Raw genomic sequence first — 13,452 nt, forward strand, 5'->3', positions numbered from 1 at the left:
CATTCAGCTGAGGTTGCAGGGAAGGCTAATGTCCACGCCCAGTTTTGTGGTGTGTGCCTGTTATTTGAAGCACTTCCGTCACACTGGGTTGTCTGGGGCAGCTCTGGGCTATGGGGCTGGCGATGGGCAGGAGTGTTTCCTGTCCACCAGGATGGTGGCTGTGAGCGGACACCCCCCTTTTCTTGGGAAGTTGTGTTGTTTATTGGATTTTCTCAGCCACTGGATTATTGCCTTTTGTCTCAGAGCTCTCTTAGTTCTGCTCTTGACTTGACATGCCCAAATTGCAATTCTTTGAAGCTTTCTGTATTGGGCTTCTTAGAGTAATTGTTTTAGAAAAAGAAAAAAGGATTTAAAACAAAAACAAAAACAAAAACAAAAACAAAAACAAAAAACGGCCCTCCTCAGAGATCTAATGGGTTATTGAAATGCTAATAGACAAAGCAACCAGGGTCATTAAGGAAAGGTCCACAGGGCAGAGAGATCAGCTTTTCTTCGGGATTTGCATATGCGCCTCAGGGCCTGAGCTCGGGCTTGAGCTCTGCCCTTCCCCCTTCTATGTTCACCAGAACTCCAAAAATCTTCCGCTTTTATTTTGGAGTTTTTCGTGTTGTTTTTTTTCTATGCCTGTCTCCTCTCTGCTGGGCTGGCTGCTCTCAGAGTCTCTGGTGTCTGGTCTCAGTCTATCTATGGTTGGAGTTTGAATCAGTAGAATGAGTTTCCCATAAGAGCAGCCACTGCAGTTCTCCCTTCTCCTTCCGGGAGCTGACAGCCCCTCCTCCCACGGGACTGAGCCTGGCAGGGAGGGGCGCGGGTCCCCTGGCCGCTAAAACTTACAGATTTCGCTGATCTCAGCAGTTCCACGTTTTCATGAGTGTTGTATGAAGTATGCCCAAAGTCAGATTGCTCCGCGGTGTCCAGTCCACGCAGTTCCTGGCTTTCTACCTACTTTCCTGGAGGAGTAACTAAAACTTACAGCTCACCAGTCTGCCATCTTGCCCACAACGTTTTTATATTACTTAGAGCTGAGAGCAGCTTCCTTATGACTTCTAATGCACTGGCACTCGTCTGTTCGGGTAGGTGGCTGGGCTTCACAGGGTCAGGCTAATTTATGTTATCTGTGACAGCCTTTTGTGTCTCCTCACCCCATCCCTAGACTTCTCAAGTCTTTGCAGCTACACATTGAAATCCATGGTTTCCTTATCCCTCACTTCTCATAATCCTATTCATCTTTGCTCTGGACAGTCATTTTATGTCAAGGTCTATCTTAAGGTGTGGTCCTCTGGACAGGGTGTCCCTGGTGAGGCTTGTGAGCGTGTAAGACACCTCCATATACCATGTCACCAGGGCAGCTCCCCACCAGCTGGGTGGAGTCAGCTGAGAAACACCTTGGACTTGGTCAAGTAAAGCCCTTCCCTGTGCAGAATTCCCTCTCACCTTCTGCTTTTGTGCCCTCTCTTTGGGAGATGGTAGTGAAGTGACTAAATATTGGAAGTAGGAGATATGTGGGGATGTGTTGGAGGTGAGATGGATAGAAAACTCATGAAATAAAGAATTGGCTCTTTTGTAATCTAGAGTCCTTTATGGAAATGAGTAACTAACTTTCCCTTCTCAAGTTCTTGGCTACCTGACCATAAGTGATTACTCTCCATGCTGCATGATGCCAAAGAAAATTACTTTAAAGAAGAAATACTGGGGAGAATGAGGGGGCTTTGTAGAGGGAAGTAGCGGCTTATATATACAATCATCACGGAGGTGGTGCTTCTGTGGTCGTCCAGTTTGGGTTGGGTCTTCTGTGGAAGAGGCCACTACTCTGGTGTCTCCAGGCTGGGGTTCAGCAGAACAAGCTCTGCCACGAAGTGCGAAACTCCTAGTTAAGTTTGCTGCTCACCGTGCCTGCCCTCTTGCCCCAGGTGTCCTAGCTGCTGTCCTCCCTATGACCCTTCAGCCACCCAGCAAAAAATGACAAACAAAATCAAATTGCCGATGCAGTCGCTGGCGTGGGCCAGGCAACCTGGGTGACCCCCACCGCCCTCCCACCCCTAGAATGAAATTCTAAAGGAATTGGATGAATGTTATTAGAAATTTAAGCATGAGACTGATACACAGAAGAGAAGAGTTTTACACTGCATTCAGAGAGCTCTGATTCAGAGCAAGGAACTAGGCGATGAGAAGATTCAGATTGTGAGTCAGATGGTAGAGCTAGTTGAAAACCGAACCAAACAAGTGGACAGTCATGTAGAACTTTTTGAGGCACATCAAGAGATCAGTGACACTACTGGCAACAGTGGCAAAACCAGTCAAGATAATTTGAAGAATGAGACAATTGCTCAAGCAGAAAAGCCCAATAATAAGAGATCTCAGTGACAACGCAACAATGAGAATCGAGAGAATGCATCTAATAATCATGATCACAATGACATCACCTCAGGAACACCAAAGGAGAAGAAAGCAAAAACATCAAAGAAAAAGAAATGCTCTAAGGCCAAAGCAGAGTGGGAAGCATCCCCTTCAGATCTTCCCATTGACCCAAATGAACCAAAGTACTGTCTGTGCTATCAGGTCTCCTATGGAGAAATGATAGGCTGTGACAATGATGAGTGCACCATTGAGTGGTTTCATTTCTCTTTCATGGGACCTAATCATAAACCAACAAGCAAGTGGTATTGTCCCAAAAGTAGAGGAGAAAATGAAAAAACAATGGACAAAGCACTGGAGAAATCCAAAAAAGAGAGAGCTAATAACAAGTACTTTGTGGACATTTGTTTAATAGTGAGAAAACAAAATAAACCAGTTTATTTATAACATTGCCACCTTTGTTGAGGTGTAAGGATTGTAAAATGTATATTTTTAAAGAATGTTAGAAAAGGAACCATTCCTTTTATAGGGATAGCAGTGATTTTTTTTTCCTTTTGTTTTCATTGGTACACGTGTGACAAGAAAGTGGCCTGTGGATCATCAACATTTTAGAAACTACAAATATAGGTTTGAATTAAACAAGTGAGTCTCAGATTTTTTTTTTTTTTTTTTTTTTTTTGGTGGCTGGAAGCAACCTAATGCATTAAAATGTGGAAAGAAAAAGATTTCATTTGATAAAAGTAATGAAAACTATTTCGTTTAATAAAAATGTTATTTCATGAACAGATTTTTTACAAATTAGCCGTGTTGCTAAAGATAAAACCCATAGCAAATTTGTTTCTTGCTACCATAATGTATATCCATATAATAATTCAGTAACAAAGGTTTAAAGTTAGAAAATTATTTTTTAAAAGGATAAATGGTTAAATTTTACTGGCAAATATTTTATATACTGGCTTGTTCACCAAGTGGCCATTTTAAAATAATTTGAGTACATTTTATATTAAGCCAGATGGAAGTGGTCTAGTCATTCATATCATGCTTTTACCATCACAGATCATAATATAGCAGTCTTTAATTTATATAAGCTATATAAATGTGCATTTCCAAGTTAACTTGCACTTGCTGTATTATAATTGGAAATGCAGCCAGGTGCCATTGTGAAACCAAGGTGTGTTTCATCTTGTATATATGAAAGCTGTACAGATGTGACATTAAGAAATAAATGAAACTTGGCCAGTTTAAAAAAAAAACAAAAGAAAATACTGTCCTTTATTCTGCAACTCTGTGTTCTTTAATAATCCCCAAAACACACACCTCACCTGCCCAGAGTCCGCCTTAATGGGAGATGGATAGAAAGCTCTTAAGGCCCATTTCTCCTATCACAGCATGAGGTAATATTGACCCTGCTACTTCCTGCTATTTCACAGTTGGTTTCAGATCCCTCTCATTGACTTTTGCTCCCAAGAAGGAGACCAGTCCTTTGTTCCACAGGGAATTCTCCTTTCTAGTATCTCTTGGCTAAGCCTCTGATCCATTAAGTTATTCTTGAGGAGATACTGAGAGATTAAGGTGCACATGTTTGCATTGACTTGCTCCTTTCCTTTTTTCCTTATCCCCTTATCACATCTTTGCTTGGAAGTTTTGCAACTCTGTTTAATCAGCACTTAGGTGCATTGTAGTCCAATTCCTACTTGCAGATTCCCCTTCTTTTAGCTGCATCTAGGACTCTTGAGTTCACTGGCTACAGTATTGAGTCACAAATGAGATTCCCACTGCGATTAGCTTCCTCGTGTTTCAAGTCTGTGGATTTATACTTGGAGGTAATATTGTAATTTTTTAAGCTATATGAGCAAAACACTGTGAAGATTGATTTTTTTGTTTATCTTTTTTAGAAAAGCAGTGGGTTTATTAGAAAAGCAGAACAATCATGCCTAAAATACAGGAGTCTCATATACCACTGTATTAGTAACAACTTGCATTTGTGTGGAACATTTGTTATGTTAGAAACAAGCATTATACCTTAAAAACGCTCACCCAGTTGTGGAGGAGAAAAGAATTTATTCACGAACTTTCAAGAACCGACCCGTAGCCAGAAACATGGCAGGTGTGCCAAAAAAAGAACGTGGTGATAGTTATATCCTACACCTAATACGCATGTCCCTCCCATTTTCCTATTGGCTGGGTACTCCAGAGGTTATAGCCTATCCGAGAGAGCTAACTAGGCCGCCTTTGAGATTTTTAATTGTATAGCCTATCAGAGAGTTAACCAGTTCAATGTTGCGCTGAGAGTCCCCACCTTTGACCATACCCCCACATTCTTTTACGTTCCAGTAACCCTGGTTATCTTTCCCATATGAGGAACTGGCGCTGATTCTAGACTTCTGTCATGGCGCTTGCTCTCTCTTTCCTTCCCCTCACCATGGGGCTAGTTTAAGCCAGCTCTTCTGCCCAGTCTCCATTTTCCCTATTCCATGTGGCCTTTATGTGAAAGCTAAACTTAACCCTTTCTTACAGTTACAATCAATGAAAACTCATTTTTTTATACCTGCACTATTAAGTAAACCCCTTGGTTTAACTTAAGGTTCACTGTTTGTGTAGTTTTGCTCATGGATTTTTTAAAAATTTTTATTCTGTTAACCATATATACAATCTAATATATCATCCCTTTTAATCACATTCAGATATGTATTTCAGTGCTATAAGTTACATTCACAATGTGTGCTATCATCTCCACCATCCATTACCAAAACATTTCCACCATCCCAAAAAGGAACCCTGTACATTATGCCTTAACTTTCCATTCTCTATTCCCACCCCATCCCCTGGTAACCTGCCTTCTAGATACTGACTCTCTGAGTTTGCTTATTCTGATTATTTCAAATCAGTGAGATCATATAGTATTTGTCCTTTTGTGTCTAGCTTATTTCACTCAGCATGATTCTTGAAGGTTCGTCTATGTTGTTGCATGTATCAGACTTCATTCCTGTTTACAGGTGAATAATATTCCATTGTGTATATATGTGTGTGTATGTATACACACACACACACACCACATTTTGTTTATTCATTCATAGGTTGATGGACACTTGGGTTGCTTCCATCATTTAACAATTGTGAATAATGCCAATATGAACATCAGCGTGCAAATATCTGTTTGAGTCTCTGCTTTCCATTCTTTTGGGTATATACCTAATAGTAGGATTGTTGACTCACATGATAGTTCTATATTTAGCTTTCTGAGGAGCTGCCAGACTGGCTTCCATGGCTACCAGCTATAAACGAGGGTTTCTATTTCTCTGCATTGCCTCCAACACTTATTTTCCATTTTTTGATAGGAGCCATTTGAACAGGTGTGAAATGGTACCTCGTGGTTTTGATTTGCATTTCCATGATGGCTAATGATGCTGAGCATCTTTTCATGTGCTTTCTGGCCAGTTGTTTGTCTTCTTTGGAGAGATGTCTATTCAAGACTTTTGCCCATTTTTGATTGGGTTGTTTGTCTTTTAAGTTGAAGGATTTCCCTATATTTTCGAGATAATAAGCCCTTATTGGATATGTGGTTTCCAAATATTTTCTCCCATTCTGTAGGTTGTCTTTACTTTTATCATAAAGTCCTTTGAGGCATGCAAGTTTTAAATTTTGAGGTCCCATTTATATTTTCTTGTGTTTCTTGTGTCTTGGATGCAAAATCTAAGAAACCATTGCCTAACGCAAGGTCCTGGATATGTTTCAGTACCTTCTCTTCTAGGAGTTTGATAGTTTGGGTTCTTACATTTAGGGCTTTGATCCATTTTGAGTCGATTTTTCTACATGATATGAAATTGAATACAATTTTTTTTTTTTTTGTAGTACAGGTATACTAATGAGAAGACTAGAATTCTTAATTGAGGTTCAAAATAAGTGTTTTTTAATCATCAAATTGATTGTAAATGATGTTCTGTGAAAATCATTCCTAGCTTACAGGTCGTAAGAAAACAGGCCGCAGACTGGATTTGGTTGTGGTTTGCTGATCTCCAACCACATCCTGCAGTAAAAGTACATCTGTTTTAGGGGGTTCTGATTGCCTTCTGGGGTCAGCTGAGTTGCATGGAGTAGAAGTATCCAAGGCAAGTGCTCAGTGGCTGCCATAACCTGCTCTTGGGCTCTGGTTAGAAAGTAGAAATACTGAGGAATAACCTTGGAGCAAACAGTACCTCCTTCCCTCAAACCCAAGGTTTTCCACCCCTTCCGATATTCAGTAGAAAGAGAGTCTCCATGGTTCAAACTTCTTAGGACCGGAATGTGGGAATATATTTTCTTTGGGGTGACCCCAGAAGGGTTGGTTATTGTGAATCTCCACTAAGAAAAGCTAGTGGTGGTGTTGGCCAAGAGTATTCCCCATTTGTCTTTTTCAGAAAAGGCTAATTACCTCTTGTTCACCTTCATTCTCTTTAAAGGGGTTGGCAAACATTCTGTAGAGTACCAGATAGTAAATATTATAGGGTTTGTGGACTATGTAGTCCCTGTCACATCTATTCAGCTCTGCTGCTGTAGTGCAAAAGTAGTCACAGAGGTACATAAATGAATGAGCGGGGTTGGGTTCCAATGAAACTTTATTTACAGAGACAGGCGGTTGGGTCAGATTTCACCCACAGACAGTAGTTTGCTAACCTCTGCCTTAAGGGAGGTTTTTACCTTTATATTGTTCAGCCTTCCTCTTTGTTGTATATTTAACTGTTAGTGTATGTTCTTTCTATTCTTATTTTTGGTGGCCTGCTGACATAAGTGAATTTTTGTATAAAAGCAGGTGGTAGAAAAAGAGGTACTTTTTTTTTTTCTCCCTATTGGCAAAGTTTCAAGGAAAATGTACTGTTTTACTTTGATAATGACACATATATGTGTATATGCATGTGTAATACATATGTATGTTTGTATGCACCCTACTTAAATGAGCATTTTAAAAAATAAATGCAGCTTTGTTTAGTCATAAATAAATATGCATTGAAAAAATGTTACATTAAAAGCCATCACCCTTTATCATACTTTACAGAGATGACTGTCCTGAAGATGTCATTGGGTATTTTATCAGATGCTGTTCTATGACTGTGTACATGTGTATGTATATGTACAGATGAAGCCATACATACATATGTATAATGTTTTATTGTGACCCTTCTTAATATTTTCTCAAAACTTTGCCAAGTCAAATGTGAATGTGCAGTTGTGTTGGTGTTTTTTTAAAGTGGCTCATCTGAAAATATTTACATTCCTAAGGGACCATATTGATTACCAAGGGCAATAGGATGCAGTTAGTATATGTGTCATTTAGTCTTCTGATATGCTTCAGTTTTGACACCCGAAAGTTGGTATACAAACTTTGTTGCCTAAGTTATCATGTTTTCCAGCGGAAAGAACCTTTCCTCCTGTCTGGGGTCTCTCAGATCAGCCCCTCTCAGCACCATTAATGGTGTTTCTGATTGGTCCTTGGAAAATACAGGACTGATGAAATGTAAGCATGGTCTCATTAGAAGTCATCATTATTGATGCTGTGTAAAGATGTATGGGTTTGTAATCAAGTAAAGAAATTTTTGAAAAGAGGTTCAGGGACTCTTAACCTTTTTTGTTCCATTTAATACATTTAAATGTATTAAATAGAATATGTACAATTGCAAAGGAAGCCAGTAGTACTGAAAGCTACCACAGTATTTTAGGAATGTGCCTATAATAAATAAGTGAGATGGTTTAATATAGTCATGGCAAATCTAACAACCATATTTAATATAGTTATGGCAATCTAACAACCACCATCATTTTGAAGTAGTGGTGAATATAAATATTTAATATCTGCAGCAACTGTAAGGTTAGATATGGTGACAAAGTCACAGGTTCTGCTAATCCTGCTTTGGTTTGGGGGCTGTATTCTTAATTGAAGGAAATATTAAGGTTGTTAGAATTCAGTAAAAATAAAGACATGATTTTTATTCCATCTAAGTTTTTGGGTCCTCCTGAATTCTATCCAGGACCTGTTGGGAATCTGGGGGCCCTGGTTAAGAAGCCCTGAAGTAGGAAATAATGTGAGAATTTTTTTTTTTTCAACTGTGGGCATTAGCAAGCAGCAGCATGTTCTTCTTAATGCATGTACTTCTGTGTGCTTCCAATAGCCAAAGCTGAACCGTCCACACTGTTCCAGTTAATGAGAAAATTCTGCTTTGATTTCTAGGTTATCATGAGCCATTAGCTGGATTTTGGAATTAAATGTAAAAACTCTTATTGTCTGCAGCCAGGAAGAACAGTTAATAAATTCACACATTAAGTTCTCTGTTTAGTCTCTTAAAGCCAATCTTTGTTTTAAATTTATTGTTACGTTCTATTAGGCTAATACTGATCAGAATAAGTTACAAGGTATTTGAATTGCTGCACTTACCTGAACATATTTATGTAGTGACTCATTTAATTAAGACGGTGAGTCTCTAGCAGAGGTTCTTAACCCTAGCAGAACTAATGCTCTAGCATTAGACTCTCTTGGGGAATTAAAAACAAAAAAGTGATGTCTACATCCCACCCCAAGAAACGATGATGCCGTTGGTCTGGTGTAGGATCCAGCAGAGAGAGTTTCATGAACTCTGAAATGTTTCTAATGTACAGCCAAGGTTGCAAACCACTCTCTAGTGAACAAATAATTGTTCTTTGCATTCAAAGTGTTGCTAGACACTATGACTTGCCCTTTGGGATCTGAGTTCTTTGAGCTTCACCCTCTTCCCTAAACATTGCCTGTGGTTTCCCACCTTTTGCACCGCCTGGAGCCTCTGCCTGAGATGGTCTCTGGGAGCAGATCATGAAGGGCCTGGAAGGCTGAAGAGGGTGGCAGTATCACCTCCTGCAAAGTGCTAAGCAGAGCCTGGCAAGTTCTGATGAGCCTTTTGGAAATATCTTTCCAGCAGTAGATGAAGACGGTGGATTGAGTAGAGGACAAATTATGATGCTTTTCTAGGATCCAGGAAAGAAAGGACTAAGGGACAGGACTTGGGGATGGATTGGAGAAAAATTCAGGCAATGCAGTCAGTTTTGCTTGTCGGGATAAGTCAAGGGCAATATAGGTTGCACCTCTCATTGCTGTGTGGATTGCCAAGCCATCCCCTTGGGGAGCAGGATGAGGAGCAGGTTTGTGGGGAGCTGGACAGCTCTGTTTTAGACCTGTGGGCTTTGCTGGGTGATTGCCCTACATGGCAGCCTGGAGAAGGGAAAGAAGATGCTGAAATTGACCTCAGACATGCCCTACATTTAAAAGATGAGCGGATGAAGCAGTACCTAGAAAAGAAATAGTAAAAGACCTGGTCTTAGTGGGTAGTAGCATGGCAAAGCGACAGTGTGGCACAGAGAAAGAGGACTGGATTTAGTCTGAGTTCTCAGGTGCACCTGGGTTCAAAAACAAGCTGGATTACTGACCAATAAAAAGTTATTTTTCTTGCTTTCCTTGAATGTTTTCCTTCATAGCAAAATAGTTTCAAGGAACAAATTAAACGTTTTTGAAAAGTGATTTTTGTATTGTTTTAAGGCTGCAGATATATGTGTATAATATACTTCATCTCCAGCTAATGACAACGTTAACTAAAACAATTCTATAAAGTATAAAACCACAGAAAATATTTGTCTCTGCTGTTTATCCTCACCTAACCCACAGGTTTCTGAGTTCCAAACTGCATCTTGGATATTAGCAGATGTGTGCAGTTTATGTGGACTCCTGGATCTGAAATCCAGGATACAGGAAGGACAGGAGATCTCACCAATCATCTCCTAGCCCTGTATTTTAAGGGCAAGGAAACGGGCACTTGCCCATTCACGGTGAAGCCTGCCCTAATCAGCGCTTGCTCTCTGCCCCTGCTAAATGGAGCAGCCACTCTACCATCCTTTGGGCTCAGTTTACTTACCTGCTAATGGGGGGTGGGGGTGGGGGTGGGATTGGTGGTGCCCCCTGAGGTTCTTTCCAGCCCTAACATTCTGTGATACTATCGCGCCTGGGATGGAGACAGCTTCTCTCTAGGGAGCAGCAAATAAGTGAAAGGGACGATTCATTTTTCTGCCACCTATGTCATACTACACCTAGGAGGTTTATAAATAGAACTTAGATCTCTAAGGGCCACTGTGAAGCAGAAGGGGGAAAACGATACTCAGATATTAAATGCACTAACTACTTATCTCCTACACTCTCAGAAGGCTCATTTTCATCTTACCAAGTAGACACTTTGGTGTCTGACTGCTAAATACCAATTAAGCAGTTTGCAATGAATATTTATGGCTGCCTTCCCGAATGGCTTGTGTTGAGTGCTGGCTTGTGCCTGAGCAGCCAGCCCCAGATGGGGAGCGGGTGTGTGGCAGTGTAGGATACCTGTGCCTGATGACAGAGGTGCTCAGGGATGCCTGGCTGCCTCTCACACCTGAACCCCTGCTGGGGCCGGTCCAGCTTCTACCTTGGTGCTCAGGATGTATCTTTTCTTGCCCACATTCAGGCCTGGCTGGATGTCTTGTTGTGAGGCTATTAGAATCTCTTGCTTGGAGCTTCCCGGCCCACCGTTTCTGATACTGGAAATGTCCTTTATGGCTCCTCCAACCTTGGGAGGAAGCCCTTTAGCTTTGGAATAATTGTAATTGTATGGTTCTCTATCAGGCCCAATCAGCCTCAGTGTAATTTTCTGTACCCCCTTCACCTCACTTTATTCTGCCTCCAACCTAAACTATGTCTGTCTCCCGACCTTACTCTCCCCTCTCCTGTGTCAAACCTAACTTTGTTCCCCCTGTTCTAATTCTGCCCCCCACCTGATTCTTACTTGTCTCCTACCTAACTCTAACCCCTCTAGCCATGACCTAGCTTCTCCTGTTATGATAGGGTTTTAACATAGTTTTGCATGCTTGTATCCCTAAGCAATATGTTGTTTCATTTTGCTTGAGTTTATAAAAATAGTATACCATATATAGTATTGTCACTTTTTTAGTCAGTATCGTTTCAAAAATGTCGTCCATGTTATTGCCAGCTGTAGTTGATTCATTCTCACTGCTGTAAACTTGTTCTATCGTAACAACCTGCCCTAACTTACTTATCCCTCCTGCCGTTGTGGACATCAGTGGTGTTTTCGATTGGGGGCTGCTCTGAATAGTCTTGTGCTTACTACTTGTCTCTGGTGCACGTGGGGGTGAGTTCCTCCAGGACTAGGTCCAAGGTGTATACCTAGGAGTGAATTTCTGGGTCCTAGACTGTCTAGGTGTTTAACTTTGTACGGTGATGCCAGTAATAAGCCAATTTCTGTGGCCGTCATCAACGTTCGGGAGTCCTGCTGCTTCATGTATTTCCCAACACTTGGTATTGCTAGACGTCTTAAATTTCTCTACAACTAGGTGTAAAATGGTATTTGACTTAATCAGTACATTTACTTTTTATAGGCAATTTTTTTTTTTACCTCAACATATCTCTTTTTTTGCAATCTTGTTTCAGTGGTGCATATGAAAGGGATTTTTGTTTGTGTGCTTGCTTGTGGGAGTTCGAATGGAAGACTAGAAGTACTGTTTCATTACTCCTGGAATATACTATATAATGGAACACCTCCATTGAGGGCAATAGAGGGTGGCTGACCCCCTTTAATCCTTTTAGTTCCTAAATGGTCAGGGTCGTCTTGCATCCTTCCTGGAATAGCTTGGGATATCATAGGTATAGACTGTGCAGAGCTTCCCAGCCAGCATGGGAAGCACAAAGTACCTTGTGCTTTGAGGGAGCTCAGGTGTTCCCTGTTACCCTCCCTCTCACATCTGTGTCACCTGCTCTCCTAGGCACATAGCAGATGCCAATGGCGTCATGTCTCCACTCTGTTGCCCACCCCAGAATCTGTAGTGTGTTCCCACTCTCCCATTACCCATCTCCTCAAAGCCATCCCTGAAAGGGGCCAGAAAAACAGGTAAAATTAATTTTCATGGCATATTTGTGTTGGTATTTAACACTGAGCATATTAAAGCAATAAGTGATCATTTCCTCTATGCTTTTCTTTAAGAATAAAGTAATAGGTTGAAAAACTGAGTAAAAGCTCAAGACCCCACAGTGGGCTGGGCACATGGTTGGAACTAGAATCCAATTTTCCTGAATTGCAATCCAGGGAATTTTCTTGCTTCCAACCTCAGTGCAGGTGGCAACAAGATCTTGGCCTCCAACACAGCATGGAGCCATGCGTGGGTCAGTCCTCTCTACCCCTCCCTTCAGCCATGCCCTGTAGATTCTGTAGACCTGTGCTCTGATTTGTCTGTGTGTGGGTCTGTGTTCTGCTCGACTACGAACTACATGAAAAGTAGCACCTTTTCTTTTTTTTCCTGGCTTGTCCATCCTTAGAACACGGTAGAAGTTCAGTAAATATATGTTGAATGAAGGAATGAATTTGTGTCCTGTGGAGATGCATCTGCGAGCTCCCACTCTCTTTCTGGACTTCTCTCAATGTGCTTATTTGGTGGTGGCCAGTTTCTGGGCCAGGGACTGAGATGCTGTGTTGATCACCATGTGTGTGCCTCAGATCATACAGGCATGTTTTCCTGAGCTTTCCAATCCCACCTGACCTTACAGGCATGCTCTTTAGAGTGGTGTTAAGCATTTTTGTTCTACCCTGTATGCTCTCATTATTGCTTTCCCCACATAGCCAGTCGCTCCATGTGAAGAGAAAAATTCAGGTTTTTGGGCTCTCCGTCTACCACCATTCTAGGCTCACTCTTCTGGAACTTCTCTGTATCCAGTGCATGGCTGATGTTTTATAGCACAGGCTCAGATTTTTTTTATGTGTCTTTCTCTATGTTCTCAATCAAGAGCCTCTGTGGTTTCTTGAGTCATTCTAAGGGCTCAAATACCCTCCACAGTCAAAGAAGGAGAGAATGTCTCAGGACATCCCAAACTGGTATTGTTGCCAGACCTGGAGGAGACTCAACTTGGCATCACAGGTTCTTGAAGACCTTCAGTTACTATAGAAAATAGGAGCACAGAGCAATCGTGGCAGAGGGTCACCCAGTTTCTGAACCAATACTTAGGGATCCATACACTGTCCAGTTTCAGATGTTGAATCTTACACATTGTAACTCAGGGAGGAAGAA

At 41.2% G+C, this 13,452-nt stretch overlaps 1 protein-coding gene and 1 pseudogene across 2 annotated transcripts in view; both read left to right on the forward strand.

Annotated features, from left to right (window-relative positions):
- MYO5B (myosin VB) overlaps positions 1–13,452 on the forward strand; it is a 413,295-nt gene that overhangs the window by 221,036 nt on the left and 178,807 nt on the right. The gene's annotated exons all lie outside the window — the stretch shown is intronic.
- Positions 1,050–12,217, forward strand: LOC119511842 (annotated as a pseudogene).

This window comes from Choloepus didactylus, chromosome 16 (assembly GCF_015220235.1).
Source record: "Choloepus didactylus isolate mChoDid1 chromosome 16, mChoDid1.pri, whole genome shotgun sequence".
In the NCBI taxonomy this organism is placed as follows: domain Eukaryota; kingdom Metazoa; phylum Chordata; class Mammalia; order Pilosa; family Megalonychidae; genus Choloepus; species Choloepus didactylus.